This window comes from Pelophylax lessonae (assembly GCF_965119305.1).
Source record: "Pelophylax lessonae genome assembly, chromosome: 13".
Taxonomy (NCBI): domain Eukaryota; kingdom Metazoa; phylum Chordata; class Amphibia; order Anura; family Ranidae; genus Pelophylax; species Pelophylax lessonae.
The window spans coordinates 14,533,233-14,551,897 of record NC_138780.1 but is presented as its reverse complement, the minus strand read 5'-3'; the positions used below and the strand labels follow the sequence as shown (position 1 = coordinate 14,551,897).

Below are 18,665 nucleotides of genomic sequence, written 5' to 3'. Positions count from 1 at the left end.
CCCACCATGTTGTGTGACAATAGCGAATGAATATTCGCTATTATCACATGGATCCTCCTCCTGCCCAATCAGGAAGCAGGTCCTGAGACCCGTTTCCTGATTGGCCAAAAGGAGAAGCCATGCCATTGGCCAAGGAGGAGGAGACGCAGGAGACTGAGTAGAAGCCGCCTGCCTGCCTGCCCTCCACATGTTCACGGTGAGTGAGCCAGCAATGGGGGGGGGTATGGTGTGCGGGCTGGTGTGGTTGGAGGGGGGGGTTATGGCGTGGTCCATCGGCTGCCCCCTCTCCCCCCGGCTCATGGAGCACCAGCCACCACTGGTTTCAACCATCTAGAAACATCTGATTTTAGAACAAAAAATATTCCTTCCAACAGGAGCTGACTGAGTTGACCTCTAACTGTATGCTCCAAACAATTTTATTTTAGGGTTTCTGTTTTTCTCAATGTTTGGTAAACCATTGAACTAGTCCAAGTACAAGTATATTAAATGCTTCAACAATTTACTGGTTGCATGCTTGTTCTTGATCAGTGATTAACTAAATCTGCCACTAGGTGTCCTCAGTTTTCCAGGTTCTATGATGCCCAGTATGATACCATCAGAAAGACTGAGGACAAACTGTGAGTGATGGTGGGGTTTCACAGGCATACCAACCTGCAAAAACTCATTTCAGGGAGGTGGCACTCCACGCTGCTGCCTCTCTCTCCTTCATCTTCATGCTGCACTGAGGATGGGGGGGGGGGGGGGAGGCATCTCCAAGGAGCCCTAAGCACACATACAATGATGCAAAGAGTGCCCCTGATGCCATCAAGTTTCTGCATCATCAAAGACCACCCACCACTGGGAAAAACCAGGGAAGGGCCTGGAGGGGAGAACTCATTATTACGCTTTAAATAAAAAAAAAAAAAAAGCATAACCAAAACTAAAGAATCTACAGCATATATTTATTCCGCCACGCCTGTACAAAACACTCATCACATGAAACATTGCGAAATCATTTATTTTCTACGCAGTTGTATCACATGTTGCAGCTGTGTGTTGACGGCCACTTGTTTTTTTTTCAAACTGGTTTCAGCAAAGGGCACCTGCCAGAGAATCAGAAAAAAAGGGGTTTTTAAACAGTTGCAGAGTGCAGACATATAGGAGCAAGTAATGAGTCTTGTGTACAAGATGACATTATGGGGACCTCCAGCATTAGTAATATTATGCAACATCAGGTCATGTGCATTTATTGTTCCCCTCCTCTGACTGTGACCTGCACCAATCCTTCCAATACAGCTTAAAAGGATGCATTTGATGGAGATCAGTCTAACCTCTTGCCAGCCAAGTAGGACATACACTAGCTTTTCAAAAGTATTGGGACGCCTGCCTTTACGCGTACATGAACTTTAATGGCATCCCAGTCTTAGTCTGTAGGGTTCAATATTGAGTTGGCCCAATCTTTGCAGCTATAACAGCTTCAACTCTTCTGGGAAGGCTGTCCAAAAGCTTTAGGAGCGTGTCTATGGGAATGATGGCAAACTCATGGCACGCAGAGCCATCTCTGTGGGTACGCGAGAGAGTCTATGGAGTGTCCAGGTTTGGTGGCGGTGGGAGCGTGGCGGCAAACAGTGGCAAGGTCGAGGTGCAAGAATATACAGTATCTGCACATGACGAGCGAGTGAGTGGGCAGCCCACAGCCTCCGTGGGGAAGGTTTACAGGCCTGAGAGCCCAGGAGGGAGAGAAGGGCTTCACTGCCTCCTTGACCCCCGAAGAGGCGAGCAACGGGCACAGTCCATACCAGTATAGATATCCAGCATGATATTTTTCCCCATTGAGATCTAATGTGTTTTCAAAGTGTTCCTTTAATTTAGCAGTGTAGTTATTGTCCCCTGAACCACTCATGAGACAAGATAGAGCTTAGCTGCTCCACTGTGGAGGCCCATCATGACAGACATTCCTTGTATCTTATGCCTGGTGAAGGGTCATGTGACACAATATTCACCCAGGGGAAAAACATGTGCCAGGCAAAGAAAGCCTGAGGATGAGAATAAGGCAGGACAGAACCAACACGTTGGGTTATGTAGAGGGGCATGTGCTAATATACATTATATTACCAAAAGTATTGGGACCCCTGGAAAAAAAAACCCACACCATAAACCTTGTGGACAGCCTTCCCAGGAGAGTTGAAGCTGTTATAGCTGTAAAGGGTGGGACACCTCAATATTGAGCCCTACGGACTAAGACTGGAATGCCATCAAAGTTCATGTACGTGTAAAGGCAGCCGTCCCAATAGTTTTGGTGGTATAGTGTATATCTACGTAACCAGCATCTTCTGTTTCTGGGGAACAAAGTTGTTCCATATGAAAATCACAATGACCAGTTATCTTTAATGGACCACCACACCTAACATGAAAATTATTACTTTAACCACTTCCGGGCGGCTCGTCGCGTATTTACGTAGCTACTTTGACGTTAAATACCGGTTTTATGGAAGCAGCTAACTGCCATAGCCCTGTTTTTTTTTACACGGCCGGTGGTCCTCTTTCACATAAAAGTGGTCCCAGTGTCGGTTCGGCAGCGGGATCACTTTTAAGGGTGGCGGGAGAGGTGCCCACCCCCCTCCCGCAGCTTCCGGGTCGTTTTCCCCATTTATCGGAGCCGTCGGTAGCGGGGAAAACGATCTGGTCCTTTAGTGTCCCAGGCAGGAAGTCGAGTGAGGGCAAGATGGCCCCCACGCAACTCATACGTCGCTTCCGCCCAACGGCCTTTAAAGGGCCCAATTTTTTTCTTGCTAAAAAAAAATTAATTTTTTTTTGCTTTTTAGTGTAGATGTGAGGTCTTTTTGACCCCCAGATCTCACATTAAAGAGTCCCTGTCCTGTTTATTTCTATTACAAGGGATAGTTACATTCCTTGTAATAGGAAAAAAAGCGGTCAAAATTTTTTTTTAATGGGACAATGTAAAAATAAAAGGTAAAATAAGTAAGGAAAAAAAAATTAAAAGCACCCCATCCCTCCAAGCTCGCGCGCAGAAGCGAACGCATACGCAAGTCATGCCCACATAGGTAAACAGAGTTCCAACCACACATCTGAGGTATCGCCGCGATCATTAGAGCGAGAGCAATAATTTGAGCCTCAGACCTCCTCTGTAACTCTAAACTGGTAACCTGTAGGAATTTATAAAGCGTCGCCTATGGAGATTTTTAAGTACCAATGTTTGTCGCCATTCCATGAGCGTGCACAATTTTTAAGCATGACATGTTAGATATCAATTTACTCAAGTGGTTACGTGAGTTTGTATATACTGTATGTTAATATGTGGATCATGACAACTTTTTAGCCAAAAATATGTGGACCACCCTCCAAGTCCAGGTCAAGTGATTCCAGTGAAGGGTACTGTGAACACTACAACATACGATGACATTGTAGACAATTGGGCTCTTTCAACTTTGTGGTAACAGTTTGTTGAGGACCCTTTTCTGTTCCACCAATGACCGTACCCCTATTTACAAAGCCAGCTCCATAAATACATGGTTTGACCAGTTTGGTGTGGAGGAAGCGGAGTGGTCCTGACTTCAACCATACTGAACACCTTTGGAATGACTTGGAGCACCAATTATGAGCCAGGTCCTATCATCCAACATCAGTACCTGACCTCTTCAATGGTGGGCAGCTCAATAAAGACATGATTTGACCAGTTTGGCGTGGAGGAACTTGAGTAGCCTGCGCCATGTCCTGACCTCAACCCTACTGAAGGAATGCCAATAGCCAGCTATGTTTTCTCATGTTACATCAGTACCTGACCTCTTCAATGGTGGGCAGCTCAATAAAGACATGATTTGACCAGTTTGGCGTGGAGGAACTTGAGTAGCCTGTGCCATGTCCTGACCTCTACCCTACTGAACACCTTTGGAATGAATTGGAATTCCAATAGCAAGCTATGTTTTCTCATGTTACATCAGTACCTGACCTCTTCAATGGTGGGCAGCTCAATAAAGACATGATTTGACCAGTTTGGCATGGAGGAACTTGAGTAGCCTGTGCCATGTCCTGACCTCTACCCTACTGAACACCTTTGGAATGAATTGGAATTCCAATAGCAAGCTATGTTTTCTCATGTTACATCAGTACCTGACCTCTTCAATGGTGGGCAGCTCAATAAAGACATGATTTGACCAGTTTGGCATGGAGGAACTTGAGTAGCCTGCGCCAGGTCCTGACCTCTACCCTACTGAACACCTTTGGAATGAATTGGAATGCCAAAAGCAAGCAATGTTTTCTCATGTTACATCAGTACCTGACCTCTTCAATGGTGGGCAGCTCAATAAAGACATGATTTGACCAGTTTGGCATGGATTAACTTGAGTAGCCTGCACCAGGTCCTGACCTCTACCCTACTGAACACCTTTGGAATGAATTGGAATTCCAATAGCAAGCTATGTTTTCTCATGTTACATGAGTACCTGAGCTCTTCAATGGTGGGCAGCTCAATAAAGACATGATTTGACCAGTTTGGCATGGAGGAACTCGAGTAGCCTGCGCCATGTCCTGACCTCAACCCTACTGAACACCTTTGGAATGAATTGGAATGCCAATAGCAAGCTATGTTTTCTCATGTTACATCAGTACTTGACCTCACAAATGTTCTTTTGTCTGAATACATGTAATTTCCCAAAGACTTACTCCAGAATCTTGTGCAGAGTCTTCCCAGAAGGGTGGAGGATTTTGAAGCCACAAAGGGGGCCAACTCCATAAGACTGTCCATGTTTCTTGAATAGGACGTCCATCAAGCTCATACAGATATGATGGTCCGTTGGCCACAGCTTTTGGGCATATTGATGGGTGTCTACTATGTTATAGTCACAAAGGGAGGCCAACTCCAATATCCATGTTTTCAGAATTGGATGTCCAACTAGCTCATATAGGTGTAATGGTCAGGTGGCCACAGCTTTTGGCCACATTGATGGGGGTCTACTATGTTATAGCCACAAAGGGAGGCCAACTCTATATAAATGGCCATGGATACATGGATTCGAAATGGGATGTCCAACAATCTCATATAGGTGTAATGGTCAGTCGGCCACAGCTTTTGGCCACATTGATGGGGGTCTACTATGTTATAGCCACAAAGGGAGGCCAACTCTATATAAATGGCCATGGATACATGGATTCGAAATGGGATGTCCAACACTCTCATATAGGTGTAATGGTCAGGTGGCCACAGCTTTTGGCCATATTGATGGGGGTCTACTATGTTATAGCCACAAAGGGAGGCTAACTCCATATAAATGGCCATGGATACATGGATTCAAAATGGGATGTCCAACAATCTCATATAGGTGTGATGGTCAGGTGGCCACAGCTTATGGGCATATTAATGAGGGACTATTGCATTATAATCACAAAGGGATGCCAACGCAATCTTAATATCCATGTTTTCACAATGGAATGTCCAACAAGCTCATATACAGTAGTTGTGAAGGTCAGGTGGCCACAGCTTTTAGGCATATCAGTGGGGGTCTACGAAGCCACAAAGGGAGGCCAACTCTATATTAAAAGTCATAGTTTCGAAACGAGATGTCCAACAATCTCATGTGGGTGTGGTGGTCAGGTGTAAGTGTTTTTGGAGTCATTCATGCAGAATTGACACTTTGCAACTGTATCAATTTGAGCAGGATAATGGTATTTTTCAGATTGGTATTCTTTAAAAAAAATGTGGCCTCATGTGTACCACGTCTAGTGATATGCATAATATTTACCTTATCACAGACTGTACTGACTTCTGTGTCCTCTGTATCTGTAATTTGAGCACATATTGTAAATTGATGTAGATAGGAAGGTGTATATCCCCAGTGGGAACACAGACAGCAATAAAAATGGGATGTTTCAAAGCAGAACTCCAGCAAAAAATACAACAAAATAAAAAAGCCAGCTTTTGCTGCAATATTCACCTTCAATCAAGAGAATTTCATTGCGATACTTTTTTTCTGCCACTAGATGTCCTCAGTCTGATGGCCAGTACTATTTAACCCACTTCCTTTGAGCCCAGGTCATCTTGGATCCATTGCAGCCTGTGACTGGACAGTGAAAGGAGAAGCAGCGATGAGCTCACTCTGGCAGGTGATCCAGCACTCAAGTTCAGGACACTGGATCTAGATCTGTGGCACGTTGAAATTTTTTTAAAATCCTGGTACAGTCCCACGGAATCTGAGATAGTTTAAGGTATGTAGAGGGCACTGGCTGGTCAAGGCTCAGCATGATAGCCAGACAACAACTTGGAGAGGCCAACCTATAGTCCTCAGGGTTCAGTTTTTGGGTGAAGACCCCAAGATATCAAGCAGATCAGCTAAAAGTGAAAGTGTAAAACTGTTTCAGTGCAGCATAAAGGTTTAGTGGGGGTGTTAAGGAAGTGGCTTGGTGAGATTGTATTTACAGTGGTGGTTGGAAAATGTACTTTGTATGTTGGCAGATCAAGTAAAGGGAGGTGATGAAGCACACAGTGGTCAGGATGTAACAAGTCAACGTGCTAAAGACTCCCATGCATACTTTCTCAACCACTATGACAGTACATTCAGGTACTATCAGGAAGTCCTACTTTCAGTCTGCTGTGGTCCTTAAAGGGGAAGTGTCAGGGCTCTTGGTGGTCCTTTTAGCAGCCATTATCTCTAGGATAGAGTATCTTCTGGTGCAAAGCACCAGACCCCGTCTTTCCAGGTGGTCATAAGTGGATCCAGCTGGGCTACTAGATCTCAGAAGAAGCCAAAGCCTTCTTGGGGTAGTATGGTCAGGAATGCTTTATAATATATATATATATATATATATATATATATATATATATATATATATAATATCGTTGCAGACGCCGCTCCGGCATCATGGACGAGCGGACACTGCTCTCCGGGGAAGGATACTGAATGGGCGAAGAGAGAACGGAGCACCAGCGAGGACGTTAAGTTCACCACAGCACGGGGATATTTCACACACCGCCTGCCGTGAGTATTACTGGACAAGGGACCTTGGACCTCACCCGACCACACGGGGAAATCTGGAGGAGAAGCTTCCGGTAAGGCCAGCTCCCCATACCCTTCAATGGACAAACATTCAGCTTCGGCTGTTGGGTGGATTACCGACGCATAGCTCCCTCTCACCCCGTAGGGCAACTACCCAGGTCGCAACCAACTTCACCAAGCAGGACAGGCGGCACGTGTATCCCCCACAAGTGAGAAACGTCCCCCCAATTGGGACTAACTGCTCCCCTTCCAATTATTACCTCTCTTCCGGCACCCCATTCCATCCTCTCCATTCCCATACACTTCCGAAAACTAGCTCCGTCATCACCGGGCCAACACCCGCTCTATGGTCCCAAACCACCTCTACAACCCAGTAGGAACATTTGCCCTCACTGGTTAGGTGACAACAGGTCTAATAAGAGACCACAACAGGGTACCAGCGAGCTCTCTTTTTGGGTGGCCACCCTGTACACTTATGATTTCCTCCAATGACTAACATTATCCCTAGGAAAGAATGTGATATTTAGTGTACTTGCCACTCTCAGTTATCATTCGTCCACAGGAGCACATTTAGCCCCCCGCTATCATACACCTACACCCTAAATTATGACTTAGGGTCTCATTGACCCATCCCTCATACTGTGTATTAAATTTACAGACACGAGGAGATATGATAGCATACAGGGATTGAAGTAGTGGTTCACAGCCGTGTATTCTCTATTTACCCCCCCTCCATCGGGCTATTTAAGACACAGTCCCTGCACCAGGTGGCGTACTGGCTTTGGGTGGTGTCCCCACTTTGTACCCGCCACCCACACTGACCCCAGGGGTCGGCTCTTTACTACTTGTGACACTACTGCTACAAGGTAGTTTTTACCTGTTTTTGTATTGCACCGCTTCATTAATAAAATTTGACTTTTTTTGCACATACTACCCTGTGAGCCCTGTCATTGCAACCTTTCTGGGAGGGTCTTTCCCCTCCCATCACCTCTCGATCACGTCTCTGGTTGCTTAGGGTTCCCGGTCTAGATTTCCGCATGGGTATTCAGTAGATTGATTTATTTTGATCTCTAAACGGTCTTTGGATCCTGCTCACCACATTGTTTTTATTGGTGCTTTATAATATTTGCCAAATGAATGCGCAGCTCTTATTGAGATCCTGAAAAATTGTTACTCTGTTGAAGTGCTACAAAAATAGTTTTTGCAGTCGAGCAGTGAAGGTGGTTCTACTGGTGTCTATGGGAAAAATTTGGTGTATACCAAAAGAACTGCGCAAATAAAACCTTTGACGGCCACTTATGTGTTGGTGAACATACAACGTGAATAAATAGATAAATAAATAAATAAATAAATATAGGGGGAATTTCTTCCACACTGAGAGCTGCAAACAAACAACGTGAATAACGTGATAAATGAATTTTGGTAAGAAATATTGAGCTCAACACATTAATATTCACAATGAAAAGTGCACTTGTGCAAATAAATTATTATAAAAGTCTTTTGGTGCTTAAAATATCAAAAGGAGTTAGGTGATTAACAGCAGTTAAGTGTATTGTAGTAAGCGTATTGCGCTTACTACAATCCGTAAGCAGAATCTCACGCTTCTGACGCACGTTTCTTGATCCCCTGATGACGTCAGCACAGACTGACGAAACGTGCGTCGGGAGCGTGAGACCGTAAACTTCCGGGGTTGGTGGAACGCAGGCGTGGAGCGGCGTTCATACACTCCAGCTACCGAGTTTTTACTGATGTACAAAGCGATTCTGCTTACGGATTGTAGTAAGTGCAATACATGATAATATATGTTCGTTTGAATTGACATACTGCACCATGAGAGCTTTCTTGTTGCCTCCCTATATGTCCTACATTGGGATCCCATATCTGGTCTGATTGCATACTCCTGTTGGTGAGGGAATCTGGTGCGGATGGTCGGTTTATATGTTGTTCATTATGCCTGTGTGACCCCCTATAATCAAGGGGTCATATCCTTCTGGTAAGGAGTATCTTATAAGAGCACTGGGTGAATGTGTGGAGGTGGAGGTTTTGGAATCTTACTCCTATCAAGTCTGTGCTTCTATCAAACTGCTGCTGTTAATCACCTAACTCCTTTTGATATTTTAAGCACCAAAAGACTTTTATAATAATTTATTTGCACAAGTGCACTTTTCATTGTGAATACTAATGTGTTGAGCGCAATATTTCTACTGGTGTCTATGTCCCTCTCACTTCTTGACCTCATTACTGGTCTCAGAAAGAACAGGAAGGTATAATCTTCTGTATAATGACGCCGAAGGTATTTAAAACATTATGTAAAAATCTTTCCTATTCTACATAAGAGTCAGGAAGGGTTGTAAGTTTGGTCTAGTGTCCCAAATGGGGGAATTTCATCCTGAATCCTTGGCTACGTGACTGGTCTCAGACAGAACAGAAAGATTAAACTTCTAAATCATTGGTCCCCAAACTGCAACCGGAGGGCCAGATGTGGCCCTTGGCATCCCTTTATCTGCCACTTGGGGCTCTATTCCACCAACTAACATCATCGATGGAGCGCTATTCTTCCCATTGATACCAACAATGGGGCAATATTCTTTTCGTACAAACCAATGACGGGGCATTGTTTATGCCATCTGATGTCGGAGAATTTTCTGCTCCCACCAGTCACAGTCTGCCTCCCCCCCTAAAGTCTGAAGGAAAGTAAACTGGCCCTTTGCTTTGATTTGGAGACCCCTGTTCTATATGGTGATGGCTACAGCATTTGAAACTCGATAGCGGTTCCAGTTCTTTCCTAATCTACGTAAAGGTCAGAAAGGGTTGTAAGTTTGTGTTGGTCTCCCCACTAGGGAAATTTTACCCTCAATTCCTGGCCATGTGACTGGTCTCAGGCAGAATAGGAAGGCTGATCTTTGATATGATGATGCCAATGGCATTTAAAACTCAATAGAGTTTTCAATTCTTTCCTATTCTACGTAAGAGTCAGGAAGGGTTATAAGTTTGTTCTGGTGTCCCCGACTGAGAAGATTTCACCCTCAAATTCTGGCCACGTGCCTGGTCTCAGACAGATCAGGAATATTAATCGAACAAAAGCGGAAGATTAATCTTCTATATGGTGATGCCAATGGTATTTAAAACTCAATAGGGGTTCCAGTTCCAGTATTTGCTTATTCTACGTAAGAGTCAGGAAGGGTTATAAGTTTGTGCTTGTGTCCCCGACTGAGAAGATTTCACCCTCACTTCCTGGCCACGTGCCTGGTCTCAGACAGATCAGGAATATTAATCGAAACAAAAGCGTAAGATTAATCTTCTATATGGTGATGCCAATGGTATTTAAAACTCAATAGGGGTTCCAGTTCCAGTATTTTCCTATTCTACGTAAGAGTCAGGAAGGGTTATAAGTTTGTGCTGGTGTCCCCGACTGAGAAGATTTCACCCTCACTTCCTGGCCACGTGCCTGGTCTCGGATAGATCAGGAATATTAATCGAACAAAAGCGGAGGATTAATCTTCTATATGGTGATGCCAATGGTATTTAAAACTCAATAGGGGTTCCAGTTCCAGTATTTTCTTATTCTACGTAAGAGTCAGGAAGGGTTATAAGTTTGTGCTAGTGTCCCCGACTGAGAAGATTTCACCCTCACTTCCTGGCCACGTGCCTGGTCTCGCATAGATCAGGAATATTAATCGAACAAAAGAGGAAGATTAATCTTCTATATGGTGATGCCAATGGTATTTAAAACTCAATAGGGGTTCCAGTTCTAGTATTTTCTTATTCTACGTAAGAGTCAGGAAGGGTTATAAGTTTGTGCTGGTGCCTACTGGGCAAATTTCATCCTCAATTCCTGGCCATGTGACAGATCAGGAATAATAATCTTTTATGGTGATGCCAAAAGCATTCAAAACTTGATAGAGCTTCCAATTCTTTCTTATTCTAAATAAATGTCATGAAGGGTTTGTGCTGGTGTCCCCAATGGGGAAATTTCACCCTCAATTACTGCCCACGTGACTGGTCTCAGACAGGTCAGGAAGATTCTTTTCCATATACACTATTCTCAACCTTTTCAACATAGAGGAACTCCTGAAATAACTTTTCGGTCTCAGGGAACCCCTGCTAAAAATTACAGTGAAACCTTGGTTTACGAGTACCTTTGTTTACGAGCGTTTTGAAAGACGAGCAACATTTTTTTTAAAAATCTGTCTTGATATACGAGCACTGTCTTGATATACGAGCAGTTTTATACACTATAAGCATGCCATCCCCTCTGTTAATGCCCTCTGTTACATACCATTATGTGTCCCAGTGCTTGTACTGTATATAAAGATGCCGATTTATACTGTTTCAGAGTGTTAAAGATGCCGATTTATACTGTTTCAGAGTGTCCCTGCGCTTACTGTATATGTCTCCTAGTTTCTCTGCCTCTCTCTCGCCTCGTCTCTCTGCTCTCCCCGGCGGGAGGGGCCGATCACTCCTTCTGACGTCATCTGAGGAGGAGGGGAGGAGAGAAGCAGAGGACTGCAGTGAACAGTCACACAGTGCCAGATATACGCTCTAATACAGTATAAATCTGCATCTGTTATGTACAGCACGGACACAGGGACACAATGTTTAACAGAGGAGATGGCATACTTATACTGTACAGTAATGTACTTTATATATAATAACAGCATATCTTTATTTATACCATTAAATGCTTGTGGAACGAATCATCTGAGTTTCAATGCTTTCTTATGGGAAAACTTGCTTTGATATACAAGTGTTTTGGATTACAAGCAAGCTGCTGGAACCAATTATACTCGCAAACCAAGGTATTACTGTACTATATCTACCACTCATGATTCATTAGTGTGATGGACTGTGGGAAGAATTCTCCGTAACAATTGCAGTCATTGGGAAGAATTACCCCCTTACAGATCACTAAAAAAGATTAATGATGTCAGTGGGAACTCATCTGAGAGGAAGAAATAGCTCATTGGTCAAGGAACCCCTAGCAACCTCTGGAGGAACCCTAATGTTCTATGGAACCCTATGAGAAGCCTTGTTCTATATGGTGATGCCAACGGAATTTAACAGTTGATGGAGGTTCCAATTCTTTCGTATTCTATGTAAGAGTAAGGTAAGGGTAAAGGTATGTGATGGTATCCCCACTGGGAAAATTCCCCCTCACTTCTCAATGTGTCACTAGAAGATAAAATGAGGGGAAGTTCCTCAAGGGGGGCACAAGCAGCCATAAAAAACATGTTCTAACGAAGGGTTGCAACCTCTGCCAAAATTCTATTGCTGATAATATTATTCTATAGGGAGCAGGTACTCTGTCCTAAGGATACGTGCTGCTAAAAGGCCACAGAGAGCACTTCCCCTTTAAGGACCACAGCAGGAAAAAAGTAGGAGTGATTGACGACACCTGAACTTGTGATCGTAGTGATTGGGCTTCTTTTCCATATAATGGGTGTTAGATAAAACAGAAATCTCTTCCAATGGGACACAGACAGCATATAAAGCTTGACAGAGGTTCTAATACTTTCCACTCCTAAACCAGAAACTTTGACCTGGATCCTGTGCAACCAATTACGGACCTTATCAGTTCAATCACAGAAGCATTGGTTCTTTTAAAGATCTTGGGATGGGTCAATGGAATGGCATGATTTATCACTGGAGGCTGCAGCCACTGAATTATTCACAAATGAAAAGCAAAGCTTTTTGTGTAGTTTGAGCTTCAGTATAGATACCAGTTTAGAATTATTGCATATTTTTTTTAAACAAATACTTACCTATATTTTTTCTTTTTAGCTTCTTGTAGGATACAAATATAATGATAATAATAATAACAGCAATGATGGCAAGTACAATCCACAGTGGAAATCCATCCGTTTGTAGATGAAGGGTGTGTCCTTCTGTGATGAAAGTTGAAAGATTGTATTAAAACTCTTCAAGATCACATTAAAGTAATTTAATTTCCTAAAATATTTAATTTCACAAAAATGTCTTAAGAACTACAGGTACATTCCTCTTTGGTAACGTCCTGATTCTTAGCTGAGAGTGCCCATTTTAGATGTCTCTTTTACATAACACTGCACTATATCCATCTTAGTTTTAATATTCATCAGTTTTTTTGAAAAATACATGTCCTACCTGCTATGCAGATCTGAAGAGGACCTGTTCCTTACATGCCTGTACATGGTTATGGAATGGGACGTCCAGCAAGCTCCTGTAGGTGGGCTGGACTTATCGATGGGCAGGGCAAAGCAGCAAGTTTGCTTCAGGTTCCATCAGCTGCTAGGTGGGACTGTAACGGAACAGGGCACCCCTGACCGGGTACCTCTGTTGACAGATGCTCCTAGTGCTTCCCGAGTAGCTCCAAGCACTCCACCAGACACCGTAACCACTTCAGACCCCATGAACCGCCGCAGCTTGGTTGGAGTCTCGCAATCTCCTACCCACCCTGGACCTACGACAAGGCTCCAGGTTCCTGTGGGTGAACCTCTCTTTCCCCACAGAGTGCAGCAGAACAAGCTCTTATACAAGCTCTTACAAGAGCTTAGGGATTATCCAAGGGAGTATGGAGGACCATAGCAATCCCTTGTAGCCGATTCCCCCAATGAGAGACAGGACTCTAGATTGAGGGTGAACTAACTCTAGAACAACTTTATTAAACAAGAAAACAGACTTATATACAGTTTTCACCCACAAGGTTATCACCCAGGTGGACCTTGTTGAAGACTGGACATTACATTCACCATCCAATAGGAACAGAGTTTTACACTCTCATACAGTGTACAAAATATACAACGTGGGACAATCTCCCCCCCCCCCCCCTTAGCATCCAATCCACATATCTTCATACATCCCATAATACGTTTCTCTTAAGGCAGACAGACAGAACAATGGGAGGTCATTAACACTTAACAATGAGACAGGGCAATCCACATTCCCTCCCAATACACAAACAAAAGGAAAACATTGCTGACATTGAAAGATATGTAATATACACAGCATTTAGGAATTACAGATTTAATGGCAAATGGGAATAAATCTTAATATTTCTATATGGAGATATTGCTGACAAATATGAAGCAGTCCAAACCATTAATTATCTGTCTTTAAATTCCAGTGACGGTGAGTACTGTCACAGGGACTGTATTGGAGAATACACAGGGCTAATGAGGGTTACATTGTTGTGGGAAGAGGAGAGAATCCCATGGTCTCCCATACTAGGAAGTACCATGACTTTCTAATTTCTCTAACCGAAATGAGGGCATACGGTTCACTATAAGGTCAAAGGTTGGTGGACACCCCTACAAATGATCGAGTTCTGGTGAAGAGTACTGTCAATGTTACAGCATACAAAGACATTTTAGACAAGTGTTCACTTTGGTGAAGACCCTTTTTACATGTTACCGTATGACTATGCCCCCGTGTATAAAGCCAGCTCCATAAAGACGTTGATGTATGAGTCTGGCATTGAGGAAGCTAATTGACCTGTACAGAGCCCTGACCTCAACCCTACTGAACATCTTTGGGATGAATTGGGACACCAACTGCAAACCAATTCTTCTTATCCAATCTCACAAATGGTGTCCAGCTCCATAAAGATATGATTGGACCAGTTTGCTATGGTTCAACTCAACTGGCCTCTGCAGAGACCAGATCTCAATCCTACTGAACATCTTTGGGGTGAGTTGGAACACTGATGTTGAGCTAGATAATTCCATTCCACATCGGTACCTGACCTCATAATTGGTGGCCAGGTTCATAAAGACATGGTTTGAACAGTTTGGTGTGAAGGAACTCAAGTGACCTTCACAGAGCCCTGACTTCAACTCTACTGATCCCCTTTGGGATGAATTGGGACACCGACTAAAAACCAGATCCAATATCTGTACTTGACCTTACAATTGTTCTTTTGGCTGAATGGGCACAAATTCCCTCAGACACCCTCTATAAAGTCTGTCCATCCACCTGAAAGGTGATTAATGTAGCCATTCTCTGCGTGGAGGCCAAACCTGATTTAACCCAGCCAAGCCTGCAGTCTCATGCTTGTGATTTGTTATAAATGCTCAAGCTCCCTTTTTGTCTGCCTTGCTCTTCTGTTTGGATTCTCCTGTTTATGACCACGAATTGGAACTTGGACTACTCTCTGAACTCTGCCTGCCTTTTGACTATGGATTGGACCTTGACTATTCTGAACCTTGCCTGCCTTGTACCTGGACTGTCATTAAACCTCATCCTGTCTGCCAACTGCAAGTAGTTGTTTGCTTTACTCAGTTCGCCCCTGCCCTGGCATGGTGGCCAGATGATATAGAATTGTGTGTAAGACCTGGGGGAATCCGAGAACTGGTAGGCCTGCTTGCCTCATGGGAATGGGGGCTGCTATAGGTGAAGATCACAGTCGGGGAAGGCATGTCTATATTTTTGTGAGCTGGAAAGCCAATTGTGAGCCCAGTCTTGTCATCCAGCAAGGGTATCTGACCTCATAAATGGTAGCCAGCTCCATAAAGACATGGTCTGATCAGTTTGGTATCAGTACCTGATCTCATAAACGTTCTTTTGGCTGAATGGACACATATTCAATGGAACACTCCAAAATCTTGTGGAAAGCCTTCCCAGAAGAATGGAGAATTTTAAAGCCCCAAAAGATTTCAAATTCCATATTTATGGTCATAGTTTTTGAATGAGATGTCCAACAAACTTATATAGGTGTGATGGTAACACATTGCACATGTTAATGGCGGTCTGCTATGCAATGCGATCCTTTGACGTTATCCTGAAAAAGCAAACTACAGGCCCTCTTTAAGTCTCTCCATTCTTGGAGGGTTTGCAATGGGGAGTAATCTTAGTTGTCTTCCTAGCATAAGTAATATGGGGGTAATTTTTCACAGTGATCTTTGCAGCAGTAAAAACCAGCACAGTTTAATCATGCAGAACAAATGTCCTTACTGAACTTGCACTGCAGAAAGCAGGTCACCCACTTGCAAGAGGTTTGTGGTTCACCAATTGCTACATTTACTTCCTTAGTCAACTGTAGATACAAAAGGTGTGAAAGGTGTTAAAAAAAATGAGAATGGTAAATGTTGTTATAATCATTTTTAAAGTGAAATGTATACTGTATATATATATATATATATATATATATATATATGTACAATATATATATATTGTAAGCTGGGGAACAGGTAGCAGGTGCAAAGCTGTGTGTAAGGAGAAAAAGCCGCACTCCCAGTTGAAGATGAAGATGAATAAAAATCTGTTTATTTGTATCAAAAAAATGATAAAAACATCTCAAAGTACATCCATAATAGCCAGAGACACAGGGGGGGTGCACAGCGGTTGACGCGTTTCACGGAAAACGTCCGCTTAGTCGTAACCATGAGCAGGTGCAAAGCTCCCTGGGATGAACAGTCTTTCAGGCACAGATACCAAATCCACTGAGGTAGTGACAAACAGTGCGGTGTTTATTGGTGCTATATACAAGTTTATAAACAGGTGCTGTACAGTGCTTTAAGCCCCCATTCACACTGGGGCGACGCTACTTCGCACCGCGACCTCCGAGGTCGCGGTGCGAGCAGCGCGCCGCTACCTCGGAGCGGCCGCCACGGACTTCGTAACATTGAAGTCTATGGCGGTCGCCTCCTGGTCGCCCCAAAGAAGCTCCGGACCCTTTTTCTGAGTCGGAGCGACTTGTGTCGCTCCTATCAGAACGGGTCCGCAGCTTCCCTATGGGAGGCGACCTGCGGCGACCTGTGAGGCGACCAGGTCGCCTCACAGGTCGCCCCAGTGTGAATGGGGGCTTAGGAAAACAAGCAGGGATAATAATCATAAACAAAAGCCTAGCCGTGTCCTGGCGCTTACTACACAAAATGCAGTCCCTAACTAACACAGACTGAGCAAGCCTACAGCTTGTCAGCTTCCAAAGACACACACTGACAGTGTTACCAACCTTCTGCTCTCATAGACAAACGTTGTCTAATTTCCCAGGCTGAGAGAGCACTGCTATCTGTCTCAGGTGAGTTTAAATTGGCCTGGTGAAGAGGAGCAAGATCTGAACTGGATCATGGATCAGAGATCCCTAAAGGTATATGAGAGATGCCTGGGTGATGTATAAACCCCGAACAGGACTTTCCTGGCTCTCTCTGGGACGCTCTGCTACAATATATATATATATATATATATATATATATATATATATTTATATACTGTACATCCCCAAACTGTTCCCATAAGGTTGGGAGCAGGAAATTGTCTAAAATGTGGACATTGGGGCATTATAAATAAATATATATATATTAATACAGCGTGTGCCTCATATATGGACGCATATGCACCCCAATGCTTTGTAAATACACTTTATAAAAACATGTATATACTATTCCACCATTACTGCAATTCGACATATAGTCCACGCCTGCCATACAACTTGAGTCCATTTATGGAACTTTAGCCCGCCCTATGATTTTGCACACAATGGGTCAGTACGCACTATTCTTATCTATTATTTTGATTTGTTATATACATTACACAGCATGACGTTATATGTTTTGTCATACGAGAATTATATACTGTATAGCATTATATAATTATGTATAATTACATAATTATTGCATTATTCTCTCACATACTTTATAGAACACTAGCTGGTTTCTTGGTTTCTTAAGACCTGAAGAAGCAAAACCAAGCGAAACGCGTTGGCTGCACAGGGACCATTTCCACCTTCTCTTGTTGAGACCCACCACTTGGTTACCCAATTTGTGTTCTTGTTTTTATGTCATATGTTATATGTATGTATGTCTTCAGAGCATGTCTGTTGTACTATATACTGATCATCCCATTTGGGCCCATAAACCCCACTTTTTCCTTTCTTTTATTTTTTTATTGTCCAAAATGTCTTGGTATCACTGGAACAAAAGGGGCCAAGCCCAACCCCTGAAAAACAACCCCACACCATAATCCTCCCTCCACCCAATGATTTTGAAAGGAATCTCCACCGCGCTTCACAGTTGGCTGCAAACACTCATTATTGTACCGCTCTCCAGCCCTTCAATAACAAAATGCCTTTTTATGAGAAAATAATTTTAACTAATAAATATGCATTTTTAATTAACTTGCTGTGTTGTACTATATTCTGATCATCCCATTTGGGCCCATAAAACCCCACTTTTTTCTTTCTTTTATTTTTTTATTGTACAAAATGTCTTGGTATCACTGGAACAGAAGGGGCCAAGCCCAACCCCTGAGAAACAACCCCCACACCATAATCCTCCCTCCACCAAATGATTTTGACCAGTGCACAAAGTAAGGACCATAAAAACATGAATGGGCGAATTTGGGGTGGAGGAACTTGACTGGCCTGCACAGAGTCCTGACCTCAACCCAATAGAACAGCTTTGAGATGAATTAGAGCATAGACTGCGAGCCAGGCCTTCTTGTTCAACATCAGTGCCTGACCTCACAAATGCACTTCTGGAAGAATAGTGAAACATTCCCATAGACACACTCCTAAACCTTGTGGACAGCCTTCCCAGAAGAGTTGAAGCTGTTATAGCTGCAAAAGGTGGGCCAACTCAATGTTGAACTGGGACGCCATTAAAGTTCATGTGCATGTAAAGGCAGGTGTCCCAATATTTTTGACAACATAGTGTATATATACACTCAAGGCCACCTTATTAGGTACATCTTGGTAGTACTGGG

General features: G+C 43.4%; 1 long non-coding RNA gene across 1 annotated transcript; it reads right to left on the bottom strand.

Moving 5' to 3' along the window:
* Positions 1 to 926: 926 nt before the first annotated feature.
* Positions 927 to 12,784, bottom strand: LOC309569582. Its single transcript, XR_014226076.1, has 2 exons — positions 12,752 to 12,784; positions 927 to 1,082 (listed from the first exon to the last, which is right to left on the bottom strand). It is a non-coding gene; the product is annotated as an uncharacterized lncRNA (long non-coding RNA).
* Positions 12,785 to 18,665: the final 5,881 nt, after the last annotated feature.